Source organism: Onychomys torridus, chromosome 4 (assembly GCF_903995425.1).
Source record: "Onychomys torridus chromosome 4, mOncTor1.1, whole genome shotgun sequence".
Taxonomy (NCBI): domain Eukaryota; kingdom Metazoa; phylum Chordata; class Mammalia; order Rodentia; family Cricetidae; genus Onychomys; species Onychomys torridus.
The window spans coordinates 120784519-120810937 of record NC_050446.1 but is presented as its reverse complement, the minus strand read 5'-3'; the positions used below and the strand labels follow the sequence as shown (position 1 = coordinate 120810937).

Genomic DNA, 26419 nt, shown 5'->3' with positions numbered 1-26419 from the left:
TTTTTTCTTTTAGTTCAGTAAGAGATTAGTCAACTCTCAACTAGGTAGAGAAGAACTGGCTAAACACCAAGTAAACACGATGGAGACAAAGTAGACCCCCTCACTATGAGAGGAGATAAGATTTCTTAGAGCCTCATTGTTATGTCACTCACCCAGAGCCTCTAGCAAACAGAATTCCTAGCTAGACTGCTGCCTTAGAAACAAATTCAAAGCTCCTTAAGATCTTCAACCTGCATATCTAGCATGCTCAACTTCACAGAAGCCAGAATGTCTGCCCTGGGCCTGACTTCTCTCTTCTCATGAATAAATCAGATGTTCTGACAGATCCCTCTCCTCCAAATCCAAGACTCCATGCAGACTTCTAGTTTGCTTTCCCTGTAGACCATGATATAAATATTTTTACAAACCCCTGGCTGTTCAGATTTTTCTATATATAGTGATTTAGTTTGGCTATTTCCCAATGACAAAGGAGGGACTTCATATGGCTCCAGAAGACAGTGTCTTGTCACTTCTGCATGGATGTGCTCCAGTTTTCAAGTCATCTTGATCTCAGCAGCAAACACAATATTCAGAGAATACCATGAAGCTGAAAGAGATCTTGAGATTCATGATTCTGTGTAAGTGTGGTTGGAAACTTTTCCCCATTAAGTGCATTATTTTATAATGACTAAGTTCATGATCACATTGCTCTATAAAATGTTCAGAGATATCTCTCATCAGTATGGCTTTTCATTACTATACCCCTTTAAAGGGTCTAGAAAATTAGATGTATTAGAAAATGAGACTAGAGGCAAGACCATGGAAAGTTACTGGTAGCATCTACTCAGTCACTGATAAGGATTCAATACTAAACTTTCTTTCATATTCTTAAGCCAGTTTCTACCAAGAACCAAAAAGTTCTTCTAACCTCATAATAGATTTTCACTTAGAAAATAAAGAAGACAGAGAAAGATACAGAAATTTTATAAGGAATCTTATATAGGTTTCTTTTTTTTTAAACTTTTTGATCAAATTTTAGGCTTTTTGAAAAAAAATACAGCAATAATTCCATTTCCATACATCCCTGACATAGATTCCCCAATGTTAGCATTTTATATAGCATAATATATTTAGCAGAACCCGGACAACAATTTTGGCATAATACTAAACCAAAACCATATTCAAAAGACTCAAGTTTTTCCTGCCAATATTTTTTTCTGTCCCAGACTCCTTCCTAGGATCCCAGGATATTTAGTTGCTTCTCTTTAGTCTCCTGAAGTATCTGACAACCCCCAACTTATTTCCTTGTCATCCATACTCTGGACACTTCAAAAGCTTATTCATCAGTTATTTTATTGGCTATTCCCTTGATTTGGGTGCAGCTGCTTGTTTTCTTACTATTATATTGTTATAATGATACCTTACGGGCAAAATCTACAATACTGATCCTGGCTTTTTCTTAGTGTATATCATGGGGTAGATTACTTGACATATTACTGATAATGCCGGCCTTGGTCACTTGGTCAAGCTAATTTCTCCTCTATAAATTTGCTACCTTTCATTAGTATACATGTTGAGGTAGCTTATTTGAGACTATGAAAACACTGCTAAAGGTTGTTACAGGAATACTCCCTCTTTGACAAACTTGCTGGCTCTCCTTAAAACTAAGTTATGAGCTGACAAGACGGCTTGGTGAGTAAAAGCACTCTCAAGGCACACCTGAAAATTTGAGTTTGATTCTTAAAATCCACAAACAAGCTGCAGCAGAAGAAAACCAAGTCCACATGCACACTATGTCACATGTGGACATTGGGTACACATGCACAAATACTCACAGATACAGTAACAGATTTTAAAAATTAAACTCAAGTGATTCACTGATATGATTTCTCCTCACTACTGTCACACAAATATGTATTTATTTACTTGGGAAGGGGGATACCACATACCAAGGCCCATATGTAGAAGTCAGAGGACAAGTTGTGGAGTTAGTTTTTTTTTGTAAGAAAAAGAAAACATTGTGGCACTCTTAGAACCCTCCTTCAGAGACTGGCACAATAGACAGTTATATATTCTATTTTTAACTTCTTTTTCTTTTAGTCACACTGGAGTCAGGAATCATGGGCTTCAATCCCAGTTCTACCATGGACTTAAGGCAAATTATTTAAGTTTATTCAGCTCACAATCTTTCCCTTTTTTGGCTGCAGGGTAGGAGTAGTGACTTTTTGTGAACCTGATCTATAGTGGCTCACAAACTTAAGAACTCTCATATTTATCACCTTTAATCCACAACTCCATGTTTAGTAATATATCCTATATAATATTGTATATACAAACATGTAAGAAAAATTTTATATGGTGTTAGCAAAACATAAAAATCAGAAATAAGTTTAACATCTAAGAAGGAGACTAATTAGATAAATTAGGATCACACCACACTTTGGAATACTATATAAGCAGTGAAACAGACACATGTGCATGGACACAGAGAGATGCCCATAAATGCTATTAAATGAAAATTAGAGTTTCAAGACTATGTGATTGCAATTTTGGTAAGATGAAGGTAGGGGTGAGACAGACATAGGAAAAGGAGAGAAACAGAATAAATGAGAAAAATAATGAGAAATTTATTTACATCAAAGTACATAGGAAGAATCTAGAGTTTTATAATAAACCCAACATTAATGAAGAATTATCAGATTCATTTTGCTCTCCGGTTAGTCTATAACTATTCTATTATTTCAACTTTTTATAAAGGCATGTTAGTTACTTTAAAAAAACTTTTTAATCAACACCATCAGCAAAGTGGCTGGATACAAGATTAACTCCCAAAAATCAGTAGCCTTCTGATATACAAATAAAATAAGGGCTGAGAAAAAAATCAGGGAAACAATACCCTTCACAATAGCCACAAATAATATAAAATATCTTGGGGTAATTCTAACCAAGCAAGTAAAAGACTTGTATTATAAGAACTTCAAGTTTTTGAAGAAAGAAATTGGAGAAGATATCAGAAGTTGGAAATATCTCCCATGATCATGGATGGGTAGGATTAACATAGTAAAAATGGCCATCCTACTAAAAGCAATCTATAGAGTCAACACAATCTCCATCAAAATTCCAACACAATTCTTTACAGTCCTTGAAAGAACAATACTCAACTTCATATGGAAAAACAAAAAACTCAGGATAGCTAAAATAATCAATACAATAAAAGAACTTCTGGAGATATCACCATCCCTGATTTCATGCTGTACTACAGAGCTGCAGTAATAAAAACCACATGGTATTAGCATAAGAACACACACATTGATTAATGGAATTGAAACAAAGTCCCAGATGTAAGTTGACACACCTACAGACACTTGCTTTATAAAGAAGCCAGAAATATACAATGAGGAAAAAAGCATCTTCAACAAATAGTATAGGTCAAATTGGATGTTGGTATGTAGAAGAATGCAAACAGATCCATATCTATCACCCTGCACAAAACTCAAGTCCAAGTGGATCAAAAACCTCAACATAAAACCAGATACATTGAACCTGATAAAAGAGAAAGTGGGGAATAGCCTTGAACACACAGGAGACAACTTCCAGAATAGGACACCAATAGTACAGGCACTAAGATCCAGAATTAATAAATGGGAACTCATTAAACTAAAAGATTCTATAAGGCAAAGCACACTGTCAATAGGACAAAATGGCAGCCTACAGAATGGAAAAAAATAATAAAAAAAAAATTGATTCCTATTTACATTGAGACCAATAAAGCAGTTTGTAAAATGCCAAGAGAGCTTCAGAGATAGCCACTTTTCTTGGTAAAAACAGCAAATCTCCAAGTGATTTCACCCTTCTCATCCATCACACCTCTGAAGAAACTGGATTAGAACTCGTATTCCTGAGTCCAAAGCCCCTCCCCCGCTCTTCAAACCCATGCACCCCGCCCCTTCTTGTTTAAGATTCTGGGAAACACTCCTTCAGTCTTCCTTCTGTACAGCATCAAAGGTGAGGTTTCCTGACTTGGACATTTTTGTCAAGATCTCAAGTGTTCCTCAAGTTAGTTTATTAAGCTGTGAAAAGCAATCTGTTTCCAACTAGCTATATAATTATTTTCTTTAAAGTGCCACAGTGGAAAGATAAAGGACCTTGCTCTGTTGATAACCTAGATAAAACTAATATAATGTGGGAATGAAAGTGACCACTCAGCAGCAAAATCTATATTAGGATCTTGCTTAACTGCATTATTCTTTATCAAGCACATGGGAATGTTCAGATTTTATTTCCTAGGCACTTCCCAATCCAGTCAAGTTGACAATGAAGATTAACCATCCCCAAAGTGTTGTTTGCAGATGAAAGAGCTAGAAGAGCATTTTTTTTTTAATTTGGGAGAGCTACACTTCATACATACATATAACTTTGCATATGTACCCTAGAGAATAGAAATAATTTTATGGCTTATTTTTAAGGATAGGGAAAGTAAGTTCACACAGTAGACATCTACACCTCCAGATGCTACATTTGGCCAAAGCTAAAAACTGCTCATTGCTAAACTCCTTAAAAATGTAAGAGGATACTACCTGGTAGTCTATTTTTCACTCATCAAGGAAGGATTCAATGGTCTTCAATGTATTGCTTATTTGTATGGACCAAATGGCAATCAGGAAGAGTTCATCTCTCTTACTGCTTCCCCCTTAGAAAGCTAAATTAACAGTGATATAGCACATTTTCACCAACTCCACATCTGACATAGGGCTAATATCAAAAATATATAAAGAACTCAAGAAACTATACATCAACAAACTAAATAATACAATTTAAAAATGGGGTACAGATCTAAACAGAGAATTCTTAACAGAGGAACCTCAATTGGCCACGAAACACTTAAATGTCCAACATCCTTAGCTATCAGAGAAATGCAAATCAAAATGACTTTGAGATTCCATCTTAATATCTGTAAGGATGTCTAAGATAAAAAACACAAGTAAAAGCTCACACTAGTGAGTATGTAGCACAAGGGAACACTCCTCCATTGCTGGTGGGAATGCAAACTGGTAGCTTCTTTGAAAATTTGGAATTGATCTACCTCAAGACCCAGCTATACCACTCCTGGACATATACCTAAAGGATGCTCAATTATACCACATGGACACTTACTCAACTATGTTCCTAGCTGCTTTATTCATAATAGCCAGAAACCAAAAATAATCTAGATGGCCCTCAAAGAAAAAATGGATGAAGAAAATGTGGTGCATTTACACTATGGTATATTACTCATCTGTTAAAAATAATAGCATCATGAAATCTGCAGGCAAATGGATAAAACAAGGAAAAAATCATCCTGAGTGAGGTAATCCAGATCCAGAAAGACAAACATGGTGTGTTCTCACTTATAAGTAGATATTAGCTGTAAATTAAACGATAATCGTGCTATAATCCACAGACTCAGAGAGACTAAGTAACAAGGAGGACGTACAAGTGATGCAAGGATCTCTCTGGGAAGGGGAAAGAGAACAGATGTTGAAGGTGGACTGGGAGCAGGTGGGGTTCAGCAGGAGGGGTCAGGTTGGGGTGGGAGAAAATACTGGGAGAAACAATTGGAATTGGGGGTCACTTGGGGGGTGAGGTAGAAACCTAGTGTAATGGAAACTCCATGGAATCTACCGTAGCAATCCTAGCAGACTCCTAGTAATGGGGAACATGGAGCCTGAACTGGCCATCTTCTGTAACCAGGCAAGGCTTCAAGTGGAGATATTGGGACACCAACCCAGCCACAAAACCTTTGACCTACACTTTGTCCTGCCTGCAGAGCATTCTGGGACCAGAGCCTAGCAGAATCGTCATCAAAGAGTCCGAAGACTTCATCCAGCAACTGATGGAATCAGACAGAGTCCCACAGCCAAATATTAGGAGGTGGTCTGGGAGTCCTGCAGAGGAGGGGGAGGAAGGATCAGAGGAACCAGAAGGGTCAGGGACACCACAAGAACAGGGCCCACAGAATCAACTGACCAGGACTCATGGGGACTCCAAGATCAGGATGCCTGTAGGGGTCTGCCTTAGGTACTCTGCATATATATTATAGCTAAGTAGTGGGATCAGGGGCTGTCTCTGACTCTTTTGCCTGCTTGTGGGACCTTTTCCCTGTACTGGGCTGCCTCATCCAGCCTTAATGTGATGGTATGTGTCTGGTCTTATTGCATGCAGCTTGTTATGCTGTGTTTGGTTGATATCCCTGGGAAGCTTGCTCTTTTCTGAGGGGAAGAAGAATGGGTGGGGGGTGGATATGGAGGAGAGGGGAGGTGGGAGGGAGAGACTTGGGGGAGGGGAGGGAGCAGAAACTACAGTTGGGATGCAATATATGACAGAGGAATAAAAACTTTTAAAAATAAAAATGACCAACAACAAATAGCTGTGTGTGCTACATTTGGAGATGGAGGCCAAAGCTACATGAGACTTATCTCAACAGCACCACCACTCCACCATGTAAAAAAACTTTTTAATTAAAAAAAAGAATGTTAGACAGTAATGAAAACTAAATATGACTATAACACCTCAGGTGTTACAGTCTTGTAATGGATACAGCAAGAATTTTGTTAAAATAGAGACATACTTTTTATCCTTGGGAAAAACATTCTTCTCAATTCATCATCCTCTCCAGGGCCCCCTTCACTTGCTGCAGTCCTGTGGCATATTTAAAGAGTAACTTATTGCCTCGGCAGTTGCAATTCAGTCCTGTAAAAGAAGCATCATGTCATCACCTCATGAGAAAAGAAATCACATTCTAGGAAGCCCAGTTATCTATTCTCATTAATCTTTCCTAATTTATTTTCACAGCTCTGCACATATACCACATACACAGAGAAAAGTGAGGTTATCAAAATGCACATGGTGATTTACAGCTACTACAAGTGCTGCTCAAGCAATGATGTGAGCTCTTACCTCTTAAAGCAGAGACAGGAGCATATGAACACGGGTTTTGAGCTCAGCCATCAAAACAAGATGATTCATATAAATCTCTGCATCTCCATTTAGCTAAACTTCAGATGGCTTGGCAGTAATCATCAGCTGATGAGCATGTGGCCTTATAACTTCCAGGATATGTTCACCCCAAGGATGTGCTAATGTTTTATGTTCTTCCTTCAAAGCCCTAAGGTTTTTCTGGTATGAACTCAAGTCAGTCTGTCTGTCTGTCTGTCTGTCACTCTCCTCTGTCTCTCTCCCTCTCCCTCTCTCTCTGTCTCTCTCCCTCTCTCTCTCTCTCTCTCTCTCTCTCTCTCTCTCTCTCTCTCTCACACACACACACACACACACACACACACACGTGTGTGTGCGCATTCATATTCTTCAGTTCTATGCCAAGCCACTATTTTCTCTTTCTCCTCTCCTCTGATCCTTGTATCTACATCATTCCATTTTTCCAGGAGAAATGTTAGGCACATGGTAATTGTTAGTGAATGAATAAAACAAACTCTTTTCAACAAAAACCACCAAAGATGCTTTGTGAGGTCTTAAAATTACTTAGAAAAGTCCTAAAAAACAGTGCTCTTGAGTTCTATATTCATTTCCTAAAGCATTCTCCTTGTTAAAATGCCAATTAGCAGTAAAAGAGACCCAAAGTGAGAATACTAGTAGCAGGGCTTGAAATGTCTGACATTCACACTTAGCTACACTACAGGGGTCAGGACTGTTGAACATCTGTGAATATGAGCAGGGTTGACCCTCACAGACACATCACTAACCAAAGTAGCTACAAGTTTACAAGTTATTATCAGCATTCTTTCATCCTTAACATGGACATATGCCTTTCCCATTGCACCAAGTCCTGCTCAAGGAGCTTCAGCTATGTTAGCGCATACAATCTTTACCATGATCTTAGCATGTAAATTCTACTGTTCTAATTATCCAGTTGATGAAACTCAGCATAAGTTCAGTAAATTATTTAAGCCATGTAGTGTGTGCTATGCTGCTTTTCACAGACAGACCTTTCTGAGAAAATATAACTTGAATTTCCCTTAAGTTTAAGTTTCCTCCCTATTTACTTTTGTTTCCTTGCTCTGCTGGTATGTTTTGTTAAAGTAACTGTCACCAGATTTTTCCCAGTTTACAACTTATTAAAAACCTAATTGATGGGTTGGGGATTTAGCTCAGTGGTAGAGCGCTTGCCTAGCAAGTGCAAGGCCCTGGGTTTGATCCTCAGCTCAAAAAAAAAAAAAAAAAAAGAAAGAAAAGAAAGAAAAGAAAAAAGAAAAAAAAACTAATTGATAATTCTCCAACTTTTTCTTATTTTAAAAACCTATCCTATGAACATCAGAAAAAAAATCTGGGGGTTGGAGAGATGGATCAGTGATTAAGAGCACTGGCTAGTCTTGCAGATATCCTGGGTTCAGTTGCCAGAATCCACAGGGCAGCTTACAGCCATCTGTAGTTTCAGTTCCAAGGGATCTTTTCCTGTGGGCACCAGGCACACATGTGGTGCACAGATATACATGCAGGCACACAAGACACTCAGACACATAAAATAAAAATATGTAATTTAAAAAAAAGAAAATCCAGTGATGTGAAAATCTGAAGCAATAATTAATCTTAAGCTATTACACTCACTCATCTCTATGATTTATTCTATTTATTTTAGCTATTTTGTTATGTTTACCAGATCACCTCTAACTTTAAAGTCACAAAAGAAATTTCTTTACTCTCTAGTTCAGCTGTTTTGATTCATTACAGACCAATTGAATACTATTTGCTTCATAGCTCTAGAATCTTAGCCTGGATGGTGTGTTTGGGTCATAATGACAATCAGGTGGGAGTACACAAGACACTAATGTAAACACATCTGAAAAGCCAAGGACAAAAAACATAGCAGTGACTATGGGCCAGAAGCCATTGGCCTCCTTCATGAAGAAAAGCTTCATGACTGACACATGTCTACTGTATGAGAAGCTCTTCTCATCCTTAGTTCTACTGACAGATTGCAAGTTAAAATCCATCCTTCAAAACCACAAAGCAGGTGGAAGATAAAGAAATCAATGTATGCAAGTTCTGCATAAACTCTGCTTCACTGAACTGAAAATAGGCTTTCATATTCCCAACACCAATTCAACTGCTAACAACAAGCATTCACAGTGGTAGTAGGTAAAACTAACACTTCTACTAGCATAGCAGAAAAAGAGCCACAAAAACTTCACTGCAACTGCATTTCTTACTAAGTCTTTAAAAGTTCCTATACATTTTCATAAAATCAAAATGTGCTGCATTTCCAAACAATACAAAGTTGTTTTAAACATGCCTTTCCAAGTTAAATAAAGATGATCAATGTCAGACCAGACTACATTTTAAATCACTCAGTCCAAGGTAGAAGCTTTCCAAAGTTAAGAAAATAAAAATGATATATAAAAACTACATTCCTTAATTGTTATTACAGGAAGAAACCCACGATGGACTATCTCATTTGTCTTCAAGATTAACCATCCACAGCTAAAGAGAATGTCCCAATGGTGCACTACTAAAAAATCACATGGATTCCAACAGTCACAAGGTAACTATGACAGCAAAGCCATAGCTATTTGTGAGATCATAGAAAGTGTATGACATAATTTTTAATTGAAGCAAAATTTGCATAATGTAGTATTAATCATTTTTAAATGTGCAACTGAGTGGCATTTAGACCATTCACAGTATTGAGCAACAATTACCTCTACCTAATCACAAAATATTTTCAACAATTCAAAATGAAACCTGGCACTCAAGCAGTTTTAGTAGTCCTCTCTAACCCCTAGAAATCACTAATTTGCTTTGTTACTTTAATAACTTATTTCTTTGGGTTATTTCTTTTTGTATATTGTTCTGGAACTCACCAGACTAGTTTTAAACTCATGTAGATCCTTCTGCCTCATTCTCCTAAGTGCTGAGATTATAAGGTGTGAGCCACCATGCCCAACTTCTTCAGAATAATTCATATAAATGCAATCATGCAACGTGACCTTCCATGTCTGCCTTCTTTCACTTAACTCCGAGTTTCATCTAAATTGTATTATGTGTCACTACATTTCTTTTTATGTAAAAAAAAAAACCCAACTTGTATGAATCACTTTTTTTTATTGATTCAGGTATTGATGAATACCAGATTGTTTCCATCTTTTGACCACTGTTAATAGTATTGCTGTTAATAAAACTACTATAAACATTAAATATTTATTAAATATATTAAATTAAATATAAATATATAATATATTCATTATATTTTATATAAATAATATATTATATTAAATTGAATATATTAAATAAAACCTGTTTCCATGGGACATAAAATACCTAGGGGTGAAATTGCTGAGTCACATAATAATTCTGCATTCAATTTTTTAGGGAGCTACCAAACCGTTTTCAACAGAAGCTACACTACTTTACATTCCTACCAACAAAGTATATGGTGGGGACTCTTCACATCCTCACCAATACTTAGAACTTTCCATATTTTTATTCTGTTTTGCTCTCAATGTTGCAGTCATCCTATAGATATGAAATGGTATGTCACTGTAGTTTTGTTTTACATTTCCTTAATGACTAATGGGGTTGAATATTTTTCCATGAGTAGAAACATTTATGCTTCTTCTTTGGAAAAATGTATTCAAGTCCTTTACTCGTCTTTTGATTGTGTCGTTTTGTTCTTCAGTTTTAAGATTACAGATAGTTAGGCCTTTAAGAGATTTTAATTTTTCTTTTGTTCTGTAAGTTATTTCCATTTACTTGATAGTATCCCTTGGTCGAAAAAAGTATTAAATTTTGTTGTACTCCAATTTACCAAAATTTTTTATTTACTGTTTGGGTCCAATGACCATTAAAATAACTCAGAAGGTAACAGCACTTATCACCAAATCCTGACAAACTGAGTTCAAGACATAGAACCCACAGTGGAAAGAGAGAACAGAATCCTAATTGTCCTCTGATCTCTACATTTTTGTCATGATACACAGGTGTTTACCCTCACATACACATACAAATAATAGTTTAAAATTTTTAAACATTAGCCTTTGGGGTTGAAGACCTGGTTCAGCACTTACGAGCATTTGTTACTCTTGCTGAACACCTGTGTTTGGTTCCTAATACCCGCATGGTGGCTCACAACCATCCATAACTCCAGTTCCAGGGGATCTGATGTTCTCTTCTGGCCTCCATGGGTCCCATACATACATGTGATACATGTACATATATGGAGACAAAACACTCATATATATAAAATAAAATCTTTTTTTTTAAGAGAATTGCTTTATGTTTACTTGAGAGAGTGTCATATAGTCTGCTCTCATAACTGGGTCTTTGATTCATTTAACCTTTTATGGTGTCTGGATACAACTTCACTGTTTTACATAAAGATATTGAATTGTTTCTACACCATTCATTGAAGACATTATTCTTTCTCTGTTGAACGGTCTTAACATGATTTTCAAAAACCAATTGGCCACACACACACGGGATATTTCTGGATTCTCATTTTTATTCTACTTATCAACATGCTTATTATGTCAGTACCACACTGTTTATTACAGCTGCATAGTGAAAGTTGAAACTGGGACATGCAAGTCTTCCAACTAAGATTTTCAAGATTGTTTTAACTACTCAAGGTTCTCTGCAATTCTACACAAATGAATGGAACTTGAAACTCACAGACCAGCTTGCACCACTAGCACTTTCAACTGCTGGGCCATCTCTCCAGCCCCAAGGAAGGTTTTTTTCTCTAATTGTCAAATAATAAATTTAATCAATAATAAAAAATCATTTCTAGCTCTAAAACATTAGACTCTTACTTCTCTGATTAATAAGGGTAGTGGTGTGTGTGTGTGTGTGTGTGTGTGTGTGTGTGTGTGTTAGAAGAGTTCCAATTTCAATTATGAAACCTGTTTTTGTATAATATTTTCATTAATTCTTTAAGAACTTCATTGTAATGCATTTTGCTCATATTCATACGCCCTCTCCAACTCCTCTCAGATCCACATTCATCTTGCTTTTTTGTTTTTGTTTTTCATGACAGGGTTTCTTTGTGGAACATGCTTTGCAGGATGGCTCTGAACTCACAGAGATCCTCCTGCCTCTGCCTCCCAAGTGCTGGGATTAAAGGCGTGAACCACCACATCCAGTTTATCTTGCTTATTTGTAATGACCCATGAAGGCCAATTTGTGCTACTGAAAACTCACAGGGTGGAGCCATCCATTGGATCACTGCCGATCTACCAAGAGCCACACCTTTAAAGAAAACTGACTCTCCCTTCCCTAGAAGTCAACTGTCAGTGTAGCTCCTCAGTTAGAGGCTCATGAGCTCCTCCCAATTCTATGCTAGAATGCTGACTGGCTTGATTTTGTGCAGATCTTATGCAGGCAACCACAATGTCTGTGACTAAGTAAGACTTTTAAAAAAATATTTTATTTATACTTATGCAAATGTATGTGTATCTCTGTGCATGAATGCACACATTACATTGGATCCCCTGCAACTGGAATTATCGGCTGTTTTGAGATTCCTGATGTGGGTGCTAGGAACCAAACCCAGGTCCTTTGCAAGAGAGCAAATGAGTGTTTTTAACCTCTGAGCTATGTCTTCAGCTCAAAGAAAGGCTCTATAAAAATGTTTTCTTAAATGTTTTTGGTGAGGCCTGTGAAAAGACAATCATTTGACATTATAGATATTCCTTTGGCTGAATACAATCTGTTTCTTGTTCTTACATCAAAATTTAAACTAAAAGAGATGTGGTAACATAGGAAAAAATAACTGTAATGCTTTCTAAGACTAGCAACTTCAAGGAAATTGTATAGTCCCAAATGCCCAAGTCACTTGAGACTGGAAAATTGAGTCTATGAAGCAAGGGATTGCTGCTGCACCTGTGTCTGGTGTCGACTTCTCAGAGGCTCCAGAACCAGGAAGTCCTCCTGACACAGTATGTGGAAAGGGCTTTCTGTCCGGACCTGCCACTACCTAACGAGGTCTGTCTTCAGGGCTTTCAACAAAATAACTGAATTGTACCTGTCCTCCATATTCTTCTGCTCTAGTTGGACTCAGTTCACCTGAACTTAATGTCAAGACTCAGGTGGGACATGAGGCTTTCTGGTTGGTGGTGGAACAGAGGAAAAGAAAGATGTTATTGATATTTGTGCAAATGTGTGTGTATCTGAATGTGTGTATGTTAACATGGAGGTATAGGTTGTTGTGAGCTGCCTAAACTCTACAAGAAATGAGCCTCGGCTTCTCAAACCCACAACTCAGAATCTCTAATTTGGGGTAGCACAAAGTACCCTGTTAACACAGGACAATTACTTGAGTCTGTGCTTTTCATTTCTAGGAGTCAAGAGTGGGTTTTTGTTTTGCCCTTTAATATCACTTTTGCTAGAAGAGTAGACAAGGGCTGCACAGCAAGGGTTTCAAGCACTAGTGCTCCTCAACCCAGAAGACTAAAGCGGAAGGGAGCCCAGACACTTGCTGCAGGGCTGATTCCAGTGTTGTGACAACTGCTATGATTTGCCTCCATGCACTGGTTTCTCTATTGGATGGTAACTAGGATAGCTTCTTGAATCTTAGCCCAACCTTTCTTCCCCCTTTGCTTTTTGACTTTTTTTTTTTCTGTAATGTGAGCTCCTCACTGATTTGCAGGCCCACTATTTGGTGTTTAAAAGCTGAATTGCTGATGTGGCCATCTGGGACTTCAGTTTTATTTTCTGCTCTCTGTGGTGGTCCTTGATATAAGTGCCTGAAAGCCAACCCTTTATTGCAAGGCAAATGCTTGGTTTGCAAGCTCCACCACACAGGAAAAGGGAAGCAGATGGCATGCTGAGGTTTCTGAAACAGCTACAAACTGACCAGCCTCAATTTTAAAGTAGCCAGTATCTAAGCAGATACATGATCAGCCAACATGAGAATGGATGGACTGTGGTAAAAAAGCAGTAGAACACTACTCATCAATAAAAAAGAATTATATATATATATCACAAATTGATCTCAAAATCATATTGAACAAATGAAGCTTAGACCTAAAAGAAAATATATAATTCTGGCTTATAGAATTCTAGGAAAGGCAGAAGTGATCTCTGGTGGTAATAAATGTAAAAAGATTACATGTTAATGATGACAAGAGAGAATATGAAAGATCTTTTCCAGGGGTACAAAAATGTTCTATATAATATGGTTTGGGATGGTGATTGCCCTTTTCAAAACCACACAATTAAAATCTGCATGTTTTCCTCTATGTAAATTACACCTCAATTATTAAAAATTTAAGAGTTCAAAGATCTTTCGTTTAAAAAAATGACACAAAGACAGTTTTTCATCATTACTATGTGGTTATAATTTTGAGGTAGATGTAAGATATTTGAGAACTATGTATTCATATCTTTAAGGTCAATGAAGTGGCTCTATGGGTGAAAACATTTGTCACCAAGCCTGACAACCTGAGGTTAATCTCCAGGACCCACATCTCGGGAAGAAGAGAAATGACTCTGGAAAGCTGACTCCTGACCTCCACTTGCATGCTATTGCATGCATGCACACAAACACACACACAATGAATGCAATTAAAATTAAAATACATAGGGCTATAGAGTTTAACAACAATGGTTCAAAGTTCTTGTTGTTGCAAAAGACCAGGGTTCTATTCTCAGCACACACATGGAAGCTCACCACCTTTGCAGGCATCTGGCATGCATGTGGTATTCAGACATACATTAAGGCAAAACACATACATAAAATATCAATAAATCTAAAAAATACATATATATCTTTAAGTGAAACAAAGATGCATCTCTTTAAAGTTATTCAGATGTTTATTTTAATTAATTATTTACAGGGTGTGTGTATGTAGTGTATGCATGGGTGTGCACATGCAGAGGCCAGAAGTTAACTCCTACATCACTACACACCTTATTTTTGAGACAGAATTTCTTTTACTGAACCCAAGGCTCAGCTGTTTCATCTAGAATGGCTAGACAGAGCTCCAGGTGTCCAGCTACCTTGACACCAACCCTGGAACTAAAGTTATAGGTGAGCAGCACAGCACTCAGCTTTTATGTGAGCACTGTGGGTCTAAATTCCAGTTTATATTATTGTGCAATCACTGTACCCACCCACTGAGCCATCTCCCTGGCCTTCATTTAATAAATTCTAACTTAATTACATGGACATTTCTTTCAAGTTTCTCTAACTCTAACCTCCCCTCCATGTCAAATATTTTAGGTATGTTTGAAAATATAAAGTACAGTAGCCGGGTGGTGGTGGTGGTGGTGGTGGTGGTGGTGGTGGTGATGGTGGTGGTGATGGCGGTGGCACACACCTTTAATCCCAGCACTCGGGAGGCAGAGGCAAGTGGATAGCTGTGAGTTCGAGGCCAGGAAAGGCACAAAGAAACCCTGTCTCGAAAAACCAAAAAAAGTATAAAGTACAGTATAGAGGATAGACATATTAACTAGATTTTTTTAATATGTAAAAATAAAGCAGATTATAAAGCCATATATATTCTATATGGCAAACCGGGAGATCAAAAGTGTATTTAAGACTATAGAGGGTACTCTGATGGTCAATTTTTACTAACTGGCTTTAGAAACATCTGTATTAGTAAAAACATATCTCTGGGATTTCCAGAAGCAATTATATCATGGAGACTATCACTTAGGCTTTACAGAATGGTGGCAGAAATCAGGTAAAGAGGAGGAGGAAGGGAGCATGCCCTTAAGGCCTATCTCCTGCCTTGAATTCTTCCTGTGTTCCTCCTCTTTCCGCTTTCCACCTACCAAGAACAGTCTTTGCCACACATCCCAGCATGATGTCATACCAGATGTGTGCAGCCAAACAACCATGACTGACACCATTGAAACTGTCCTCCCTCCATGTTAGGGTTGGCATTGCAGTGATAAAACACCATGACCAAACCAACTTGGGGAGGAAAGGTTTATTTCAATCACAGTTCCATATCACAAAAAGTCCATCATCAGAAGCAGTGATGGCAGGAATTCAAGCAAGGCAGGAACCTGGAGGCAGGAACTCCTGTAGAGGCCATGGAAGGGTGCTGCTTACTGACTTTCTCATCAAGGCTTTCTAGGCTTGCTTTCTTAGAGAACCTAGGACTGCCAGCTCAGGGATAGCACCACCCACAATGGGCTGGGCCCTCCCATCTTAATCACTAATTAAGAAAATGCCCTAGTTGGATCTCATGGAGGCATTTTCTCATTGAGACTCCCTCCACTCCCAATAACTCTAGCTTGTGTTAAGTTGACATAAAACCAGCTAGCATAGGAACCATAAGCCAAAATTAATCTGTCTTCCCTTGTTACTATCAGACATGCTATCACAGCAGTGAAAAAAACTGAGTCATAATAAAAGTCAAGGCATAAAGAAGAAAACTAGGGGGCTAGAGAGATGGCTCAGTGGTTAAGGGAACTGACTGTTCTTCCAGAGGACCAAGGTTCAATTCCCAGCACCCATGTGACAGCTCACAACTGTCTATGACTCCAAGATCTGATACCCTCACACAGACATACATGCAGGCAAAACACCAATGCACTACTGTGATGGCTATTCTTGGTTATCAAATTGAATATATATGGAATTAACTAAAATCCAAAAACAGAGGGTACATCTCTGAGGTATTTTTGCTTAATTTGAGGTAGGAAGACCCACTTCTAATCTTGAACTCCGAGGTAGGAAGATATGTCTTTAATCCAGATCTTTGGATCTGGGAAAACCCACATCTAACCTGGGCTGAATCTTATGCTGGAAGCCTATATAAGGACATGGAAGAAGGAAGCTTTTGCTTTATGTCTGCTTGCTCTTGGTCTCACTCCACTGGCAAGTCCATTCCTTCATTGGCATTAGAGCCTACTTCTTTGGGACTCCAGGGTGTACCGAAAAACAGCTAAGACATCCAGCCTCATGGAATGAACAACCACTGGATTCTTGGACTTTTCATTCACAGCTAGCCATTGTTGGATTAGCTGGACCACAGCCTGTAAGTCATTCTAATAAATCCCTTGTGTGTGTGTGTGTGTGTGTGTGTGTGTGTGTGTGTGTGTGTGTGTGTGTGTATACACATAGCGGCCAATGTGGGGCTTGAACCCACAACCCTGAGATTAAGAGTCTCATGCTCTACTGACTGAGCTAGTGGGACTGGCTTCGAACTCATGATCCTCCTGCCTCTGCCTCCTTCAGCAAATCCTACCGGTGTGTGCCACCATTTTTAACTTCAAAAAACATTTGATTGTAAAAGCTGTTGAGTTAAACAAATATGTAAATTTTAAAGGTACCTTGACTTCAAAATTTGGATATAAGGATATGTTACTTTGGAAAAGAGGCTCTGCTTTTGTTTCCACAGAAAGCCAGAGGCTGTGGATTTGTTCCAGATTAAGATACAACAAGTTTGACCAGTCAAGACAATCTGAAAGGTCTCCGATGACACCATGGCCCAGATGATCCAACATCCAATACAGTTTCAAGGCAACTGGCTCAAATGATACACCCTCATGACTACTCTATAATTCTAAAATTTTATTTATGTCCCCATAAGATACAGCACTGCCTCCAGCAGGAAGTAGTAAGAGAAACTATGCCCAAATTCCCAAATATATCAAGCTGGCTTTGGAGATGGAATTGGCTCACTCCATCTCTAAACCCAGGCATATTGATTAAAAAAAAAAAAAAAAAAAGGTTAAAAGATTCATGTGTCCCAAATCATAAGAGCCCTTTAGCTAGTGTGGGACAGAGAAAAACCAATATTTCTATTTAAAACAGGTTGATTATAAACACAATCTCTTTCTAAGAAGAAAAGGGGATATGATATAGATATAATAGGATGAAAGGGTAGATTAATGAACTTACTTTTAAAGAGCAACAACTTCTTTAAAATGTTTTACATTGGTATAGATTTTAGTCTATTGATACAAACTTAAAGTTAATTTTGTTATACTGTGTGTATATTTCTACTCTTGTTTAAGGTATTAGGTTTGTACAGCTCATTTAAAATTGTAATGGATAATTAAAAATAGATTAATAATTAGTCATCTATGATAATCATACTCATAGCCATGTTAAATAAGTCTTCTAGGTATACATAGATATATTTCAGATAGACAGGTAATCTTCAAACACTTCAAAGACCTACAGAATATGGCATGAAATATTTTTTAAAATTTAGACTTTCTGGACAGTGAGACATGTCTGCTCCTGGCAGCACCGATATACTTCAGAGAGGAGGATGGGCATTGAAGACACTCCATATGGAGTTTATCTTCTTCTTGGCAAAATAGCCATTTGGACATTTGGGCAAAACTGTTCTTGCCTGGACTGCTTAAAAAATGTATCGACTGGACATGCAGGACTCATAAAAAAATGACCACTGAACTTTGCTTGGCAAAATGGTCCTTCGGGTTCCTGCTTTGCAGAGGAAACTGCCAGACATTCTATAGGACACTGAGAGAAGTGACCAAGAGACTCTAGCCCTGTGGGCTGAAGACAGATGCTTCAACTTCACAAAGGAACATTAGGTGACTGTCCAGGCTGCCAGCTGTCTCTGTCTACCCTGCAAGACTCCCAAAAGTTGCTTGCATCCTTCTCCCGGTTCTCAGGTAATATTATATCCTTCTGAGGTCTTTGATGTAGTTGAAGGCTAGATAGTTATAATTTCCTCAGTTATGATAAAAGATAAGTTAGATATGAAACCTTAGACACATGAATATAGGATAGATAGAATATTTTGTTTAATTTTGCCAAAACAAATAGACTAGATATTGTAACTGTAATCCTTGCTTGATAATTGTTTTGTTATATGTAATTTTACTATGTGAAAGTTAAAACCTTCCTTTTTTAAAAAAAAGAAAAAGTGGGGGGGAAGTGCTGTGGATATTGCTCTGTATACATAAAACACTGATTGGTCAGTAGCCAAGCAGGAAATATAGGCGGGACTAAGAGAGAGGAGAATTGAGAGAATAGGAAGGCAGGAGGAGATACTGCCAGTGGCCGCCAGGACAAGAAAGATGTAAGGTACCAGTAAGCCACAAGCCACCTGGCAAAGTATAAATTAATAGAAATGGGCTAAATATAAGAGTAAGAGCTAGACAATGGTAGGCCTGAGCTAATTGCCAAGTAGTTTAAATAACGTAAGTGTCTGTGTGTTTATTTTATAAGTGGATTGCTGGACTAACAGGGCTTGGCAGGGGCTGGAGAGAAGGTCTCCAGCTATATATATATATGTGTGTGTATGTATGTATGTATGTATGTATGTATATGTATATATGTATATATGTATATATATATGCATATGTATATATGTATGTATATGTATATGCATATGTATATGTATATGTATTTATATATAGAGAGAAAGATTCATTTTATGAGTTCTGTTACTCTAGAGAACCCTGACTAATACAACTACCAAACAGCTAAACATGTTTGGCTTTGGTTTTACTCTACCTTGTGTATTATTTTTGCATGTAAATTACTGTCTTCATCCATGATTATTTCCTTAGGATAGGCCTCAAGAATTTGAATTCTTAGATCAAAGCATTTTTACAAATATTTTAAGACTCATCTTGCCAAGCTACATTGTGCCACTTTTCATTCCACAAGGGGTATATGAGAATGTCTTCTACACTCTTGCCTGCATGCAATGTCCTGTTCTCTGTATTTTATACACTCTCCACCCCCATACACTCCCTACCATAATATTCACACCCATACATACAAACATACTTTGCTAACTTGATACAAAAAAATAGTACCTTAGAAGTTCAAATGCATTTTTCATTAACAGAACGAAGTTGTTTTTCCATTTAGTTAAAACGCCCATGGCTCCTTTTCTGTGGATAGTATGCTAAATTTGTTGGACACTACTTAGGATAATAAAAAAGTGTTAGGAATTTCTGGTTCAGCATATGCACATGTGTATGCAGGTGTGTCTACCCCCCAAAAAATGCATGTATGAGGCCAGAGGTGGACATCTGGTGTCTTCTATCACTCCCTACATTATTTTTTGAGACAGGGACTATCTCTGAAGCTGGGACTTACTGCTTTTCAGTTTAACTGGCTGGCCATGATATCCACCTATCTCTGTACCCATGACATACAAGCTGGGGTTATAGACACATGCCAGCCCCAAACTTTCTACATGGTTAATAGGAATCTAAACTCGTGCTGCACAGCAAGTACTTTATCAACTGAATATCTCTCCAGGCCCCTCTTCCTCTTAAAATGTTCCATGTAAAATATTAGTTATTATAAAAAATATATTATAAAATATAAAAGGATGATAGAGTGGCACAGTATAATAGGAAAATGTTATCAGAACAGAGTGATGACTGAAGGCATAAAAAATTTAAAAAGCAATCAAGATCATGTAGGAAAAAAACCTCTACCTGAATCAAGCAAAAAGAAAGGACTCCTAAGACTGTGTGTTTATCCATAGAACCCTGGGGGAAGCAATCCTAATTTCAGATAGTAGAACCTGATGTGGATGGAAGTAGAAAGGAGACAATCAATGGTCTGGGGAACAGTTGAATCCTTTAATGTTCTCATAAGGACTGAGCTATTAGAACAGCTCTCTATATTGAAGGAGAGTATTGGCTGTGGAGCCCACCCACATTGGCACTAAGACTACAAAGTGAAAAAATAGCAACACAATGACAAGGCACACACCTACCCAGAAGGCAACTTTGAACAGAGTGCTTATTAGGACAAGGGCACCTGTAGCTTGAATTTACTTCTGAAAGAATGGTAATTGCCACTTGAGTTGAGAGAACCCAATTCAGTTACCACTCTGATCACAGAAGCAGAGTCATCTGGGAGCTTCATAAAAACAGCAATCATCTAGACCCCACAATTCAACTGAGTAGTACTATCAGGAGTAGGCCCAGGTGTGTATATTTTAAAACTCACCAGAACATTCAGTGCTGTCCTAGTTTGAAATTGTTTATCTGACTCTGTTCCTCCCCATTTAGATACCACATCTTCTCATGCAGTGCCAGCCTAGTCCCTGAGACACTGTGATAAAGGTCTGAGTGAACTCATTTGGCCATATTGGGCACCTAGTTACCGGGGCTGCTTTCAACTCTGGCAAAGTGGATATTGTTACCATCAGTGGCTCTTTTCATTGACCTCAACTACATGGTCTACAAGTTCCAGTATGACTCTACCCATGGCAAACTCCATGGCAGAGTTAACACTGAGAAAAGGAAACTTGTCATCAACAGGAAGGCCATCATCATCTTCCAGGAGTGAAAACCCACCAAAATCACATTTGTTGATACTGATGCCGAGTATGTTGTGGAGTCTTCTGGTGTCTTCACCACCATGGGGTAGGCAGGGGGCCTATTGAAAGGTGGGGCCAAAAAGCTCATCATCTCTGTCTCTTATGCTTATGCTCCCATGTTTGAGATGGGTGTGAACCACGAGAAATATAACAACTCACTCAAGATTGTCAGCAATGCTTCCTGAACCACCAACTGCTTAGCCCCCTTGGCCAAAGTCATCCACTGACAACTTTGGAATTGTGGAAGGACTCATGGCCACAGTCTATGCCATCACTGCCACCTAGAAGACTGTGGATGGCTCCTCTGAGAAGCTGTAGCATGGTAGCCATGGGGCTGCCCAGAATATCATCCTTGTATCCACTGGTGCTACCAAGGTTGTGGGCAAGGTCATTCCAAGGCTGAAACGGAAGCTCACTGGCATGGACTTCCATGTTCCTACCCCCAATGTGTCTCTCTTGGATCTGGCATGCCACCTGAAAAAGCTGCCAAGTATAATGATAACAAGAAGGTAGTAAGGCAGGGATTACAGGGCCCACTAAGGTCATCATTGGCTACACTGAGGATGAGGTTGTCTCCTGTAACTTTAATAGTGACATCCACCCTTCTGTCTTTGATGATGGGGCTGGCATGGCTCTCAATGACCACTTTGTAAGGCTCATTTCCTGATATGATAATGACTATGGTTATAGAAACAGAGTGGTGGACCTCATGGTATACATGGTCTCCAAAGTGTAAGAAGTCCTTGACCATCCATCCCAACAAGAACACAGGAAGAAGAGAAAGACTCTTGGCTACTGAGGAGTCCCTGTCCAAGTCAGCCCCCAACATCAAGCATCTCCCCTCAGTTTCCATTCTTGACCCCCAGAAGAGGGGAGGGACTTAGGGTACACCACTCTCTTGAATATTATCAACAAAGTTCACTGAACTCCCCCCACAAAAGAAGAGAAAGTTGCTTTTCTGTATCCTCATTTATAAATATTAATAGAAACCAAACTAACAAACTAAGAAAAACAGTAGATTAAAAAGTGAGGGCTGTATGCTCAGTTGGTACAGTGCTTGCTTAGTATGCACAAAGCCCTAGATTTGATCCCCAGGACCACATAAAACTGAACATGATAATGCATGCCTGTAATCCTAGCACTTGGGAATTAATGCAGGAGTATCAGAAATTCAAGGTTATTCTTGGCCTCATAATGAGTTCAAGGCCAGCCTGAGCTACAAGAGATGGAAATAAAGAGGACAGGGATTTGGGTTCAAGTAAGAGAGAAGGAAAGAAGACATTAACACAGTTGACTTAGGTTTCCAAAAAGACCACCCTGGCTGAAGGGCCAAATGGATGATAATAAAGGCCGGAATATGAGCAGAAAGGGAAAGCAGATGGCTGTTGCAGAAGTCTGCATTAGTGCCACAGTAGGCTGCTGGCAATGGAGAGGGTTCTCTGTGTGCTGGAAGCAGGAGGTATCAGCAGGCTTCTGGTGGGCTGCACATAAGGAACAGTGTTTAAGGATAGATCTCAACTTTGTAGCTTTAATTACTAAATCCAGGACAGTATTGTTCTACCAAAATGGAGAAGATAACAGGACAGTTCTGAAGACATCAAAGAAATGCCCAGAAAATTTGCAGTATTTTTGCTCAGGACTAATTTTTCTAGATTCTGCAAATATCAAAAGCAATTCTATGTTTTATCTCACCCTTCCTATCAAGTAGCAATCCTCCTCAAAACATATTTTATGTACATTTAACACTAGGAGTAATGCCCCAGATGTCTACAAGGCTTTTAGTATCTCTAATGAGGTTCATATATCAGATACACCCTAGAATCCTAAGTCCATTACATATAGTAAAGCAGGGATAGTGTAGGTATTTAATAAAATTGGCAATGACACTTTTCACTAATATTTCCTAAAAATTACTCTTAATAGCTAGAAATTGGTGTGAATATACTAAAATGTGAATGCACCTCCAAAGACACATCACAACTCCTAGACCTGGTTGTGAAGTTGTGTGTCTACATACATTGATACAGCAGTGGTTTTCTATGTCATGAAAATGACACATCTCTGCTCTGCATCTGTCCAGTTCTGTAGAGATCCCCAGAGTTCATAATGCAGGGTTTCAGCTCTCCACTATGAAGCTGGATATCCTGTAACATCAAGACTGTTCACTACAAAGGGCAAAGGTAAGCACCTCTTCCAGGAAGACTAGTCAATGAACACTAACAAAACATATCTATGAGCCAAAGGCAAGCATGAAGAATCACAAGCTCCAATTTCTAAATTACAGCCTATTCAGCTTCTCTTAGCAATAGTAAATAGAAAATCATCTTAAAGGTCTTCAGGGGACAAAGGGCCAGGAGAAAAGTCAAAGTGAACAGCTTTTTACACTCTACACAATACATATTTTTGGATATGTTAAGTGTATGTCTATGAATTATATGCATAACTTTTAAAGAAAACATAATACAATTTAGTCTCCCTATAGCAATAAATCATGTATATCATGTTTCAACTACAAAATATAAAATGCTTATTGCATAACAACTTTTAAAAATACAGCTATTGATTAAATAAATTAATTTAAGCACTGTATTTGGCATTTATAAGGCACCAAGCAACATGCTGTACTAGACTCTTCTATGCTCAAGCCACTAACTGTTCTGTGTTCATCTATGCTGTTCCAGGTGCTTCAAGTCTTACCTTACATGCCTGCAATTCCCAAAGCCAGCTTCCTCACACCATAGGCCTGCTAGCTGCACACTGCACACCAGCTCTTGGATAACCCATTTCCTCCAAAGCTCTGCTTGTCCCAAACATGTCCCAAAAGAATCACCCTCTCCTTCAGAACTGATCTATCTCTTCCATTGCTCACCTCAATGTACAAGCAATAACGAAACCTATGTTTTTCCTCTATCTTGAACTTCCTCCAGTATTTCCCTTCCTGAGATATTCTTTAATATGCTGGCTATTCAGTTACATCTGTTCAAAGAAACAGCCCTTCTCACCAAGATTCCAATCTCCAAGCTCTCTGCATTCCACTCTCTAGACGGCCCTGGATTTTTTTCCCTCCCCTCCTCCCTCCATCTTCTCTTCCAGTTTTTGGGTTTTTGCCTCAAACTGACCATGAAGCCCAGGAGGGCCTGAAACTAGAAATCTTCCCACCTCAGATTCCTGATTGAGGATGTGTGCAGGCTCTATCTTTCCTGATGGAAATCTGGTCAGTTGTTTCCTTGCTACATAGTGTTCAGGCTCCCTTCCTTAAAACCTCAGCATCAAATCTATGAATGCTACCTTCCAAACCAGGCTCCTCCCACCCTTCCCAGCCTCATAGTCCACCAATTTAATCACCACCAAGCTCTAGCTCCACCTACCCACCTACAACCTGCATAGCAAGTTCTTGCCAGATTCCTCAGGGTCCTACCACGTTTTCCCCGAGTTCTTGCCACACTGCTTCCTCTAGACACACTCTCGCTTCTCCCTTGGTGTGGTCCACTCTTACTAGTCCTTTAGTGCCACTCAGGCACTTCCTTCTCCAAACATTCCCTAATTGCCTCTGCTCCTTCTCCTCCAAATACTAGTTTGGTTGTCCTGTTTTCACCAGTCTGGTGGAATTGGAATGCTAACCTATAATTTCCTCTTACTCTTGACATTCACACCAACTGTACATTACTTGAAGCCAAAGGTCCTGTCTACTGCCCTTTTCCATGGAAGACACTTATATCAATAAACACTGGTTATACCTTTTCTTCCCACGACCACTTCATTACTGTCCAATGTAGATGGAAAAAAGGGTGAGGGATAAAAGCTAGTCCTACTTCACCTTCCCCTTTACCTCCAGGTTTTGCTGTGCCAAATGTTTTAAAACTTTGCAAAAATATGCCCCCTGAGATGTCATTAATAATATTTTCATTATAAACCTTTTTAGCTATATAAAGGGCATCCAGCATGTTGGACTCCATTTCCCTTAGAATGGGTGGAGTGAATTATATTCTGGACATTATTATTACACTCTAGTGACCCATGGGCCAAGAAACTTCCAGAAGTGGGGCTAGGGAATGTAACTTTCCCAGCATACATGAAGCCTTGAGTTTGACCCTCAGTACTGCACACCAGGTGAGAACAGACTAGGCTACATGAGGCCTTGTGTCAAAGAAAAGAAAAATGTTCTCTGATCCTTTCCCTCCCAGGAACAGCCATTTCTTCTCACTTGGTGCCAGCCTCATCCATGAGACATGATGGTGACAGTCAGAGTGAATAAATTTGGCCATACTGAGCAGCAGGTCTCTTGGGCTGCCATCAACTTTGGCAAAATGGATATTGTTGCCATCAGTGACCATTTATTGACCTCAATTACATGGTCTTGAAGTTCCAGTATGATTCCACACATGGCATTTCCACAACATAGTCAAGACTGAGAATAGGAAACTTGTCATCAACAAAAGGCCATCTCCATCTTCCAAAAGAGAGATCTTACCAACATCAGATGGCTGAATATATCGTGGAACCAACCCTACCAGTGTCTTCACTATCATCAAGTAGTTGGGAACCCACTTAAAGGGTTGAACCAAAAGGGTCATCATCTCTGCCTCTTCTGCTGATACCCTCTTGTTTGTGATAGGTATGAACCACCAGAAGTATAACAACTCATACCAAACTGTCAGCATTGCCTCTGTGCCACCAGCTGTGTACCCCTCGTTGCAGGATACTTTATCACACTGTGTGAAGATGTGTCACAGTTTTTCCTTTTCTGCCTAAGATACCTGATTGGTTTAATGAAGAGCTGAACAGCCAATAGCTAGGCAGGAGATAACAGGCGGGACTTCTGGGTAGAGAGGGAACTTGGGGATGAATCTATATATGCACAAGATGCCAGTGAGACACTGAGGAAGTTGGACGTACAATATGGAGGAGAAGTAACTAGCCATGGCAGAATGTAGATTAATATAAAGGGTTAATTTAAGTCTTGAGAGCTAGTTGGGAGCAAATGTAAGCTAAGACCAAGCTTTCATAATCAATAAGAAGTCTCCAGGTCATTATTGGGGAGCTGGAGGTCCCAAAGAAAATCCAATAAGAAAGTCCAACTATACCCCACCTAAATCAATCAACAACTTTCATCATTGAAGAACTCATGATCACAGTCCATGCCATTACCATCACCCAGAAGGCTGTCAGTG

At 38.8% G+C, this 26419-nt stretch overlaps 1 protein-coding gene and 1 pseudogene across 4 annotated transcripts in view; one reads left to right on the top strand and one right to left on the bottom strand.

Annotated features, from left to right (window-relative positions):
• Zhx3 (zinc fingers and homeoboxes 3) overlaps window positions 1-26419 on the bottom strand; it is a 104285-nt gene that overhangs the window by 51848 nt on the left and 26018 nt on the right. For all 4 annotated transcript variants that reach the window (XM_036183102.1, XM_036183106.1, XM_036183104.1 and 1 more), the window contains exon 2: window positions 6587-6708. The gene's annotated coding sequence lies outside the window, so the exon portion shown is untranslated. The remainder of the gene's footprint in view (window positions 1-6586; window positions 6709-26419) is intronic.
• The window catches only part of LOC118581924, a 31633-nt pseudogene continuing 26202 nt past the window's right edge, over window positions 20989-26419 (top strand).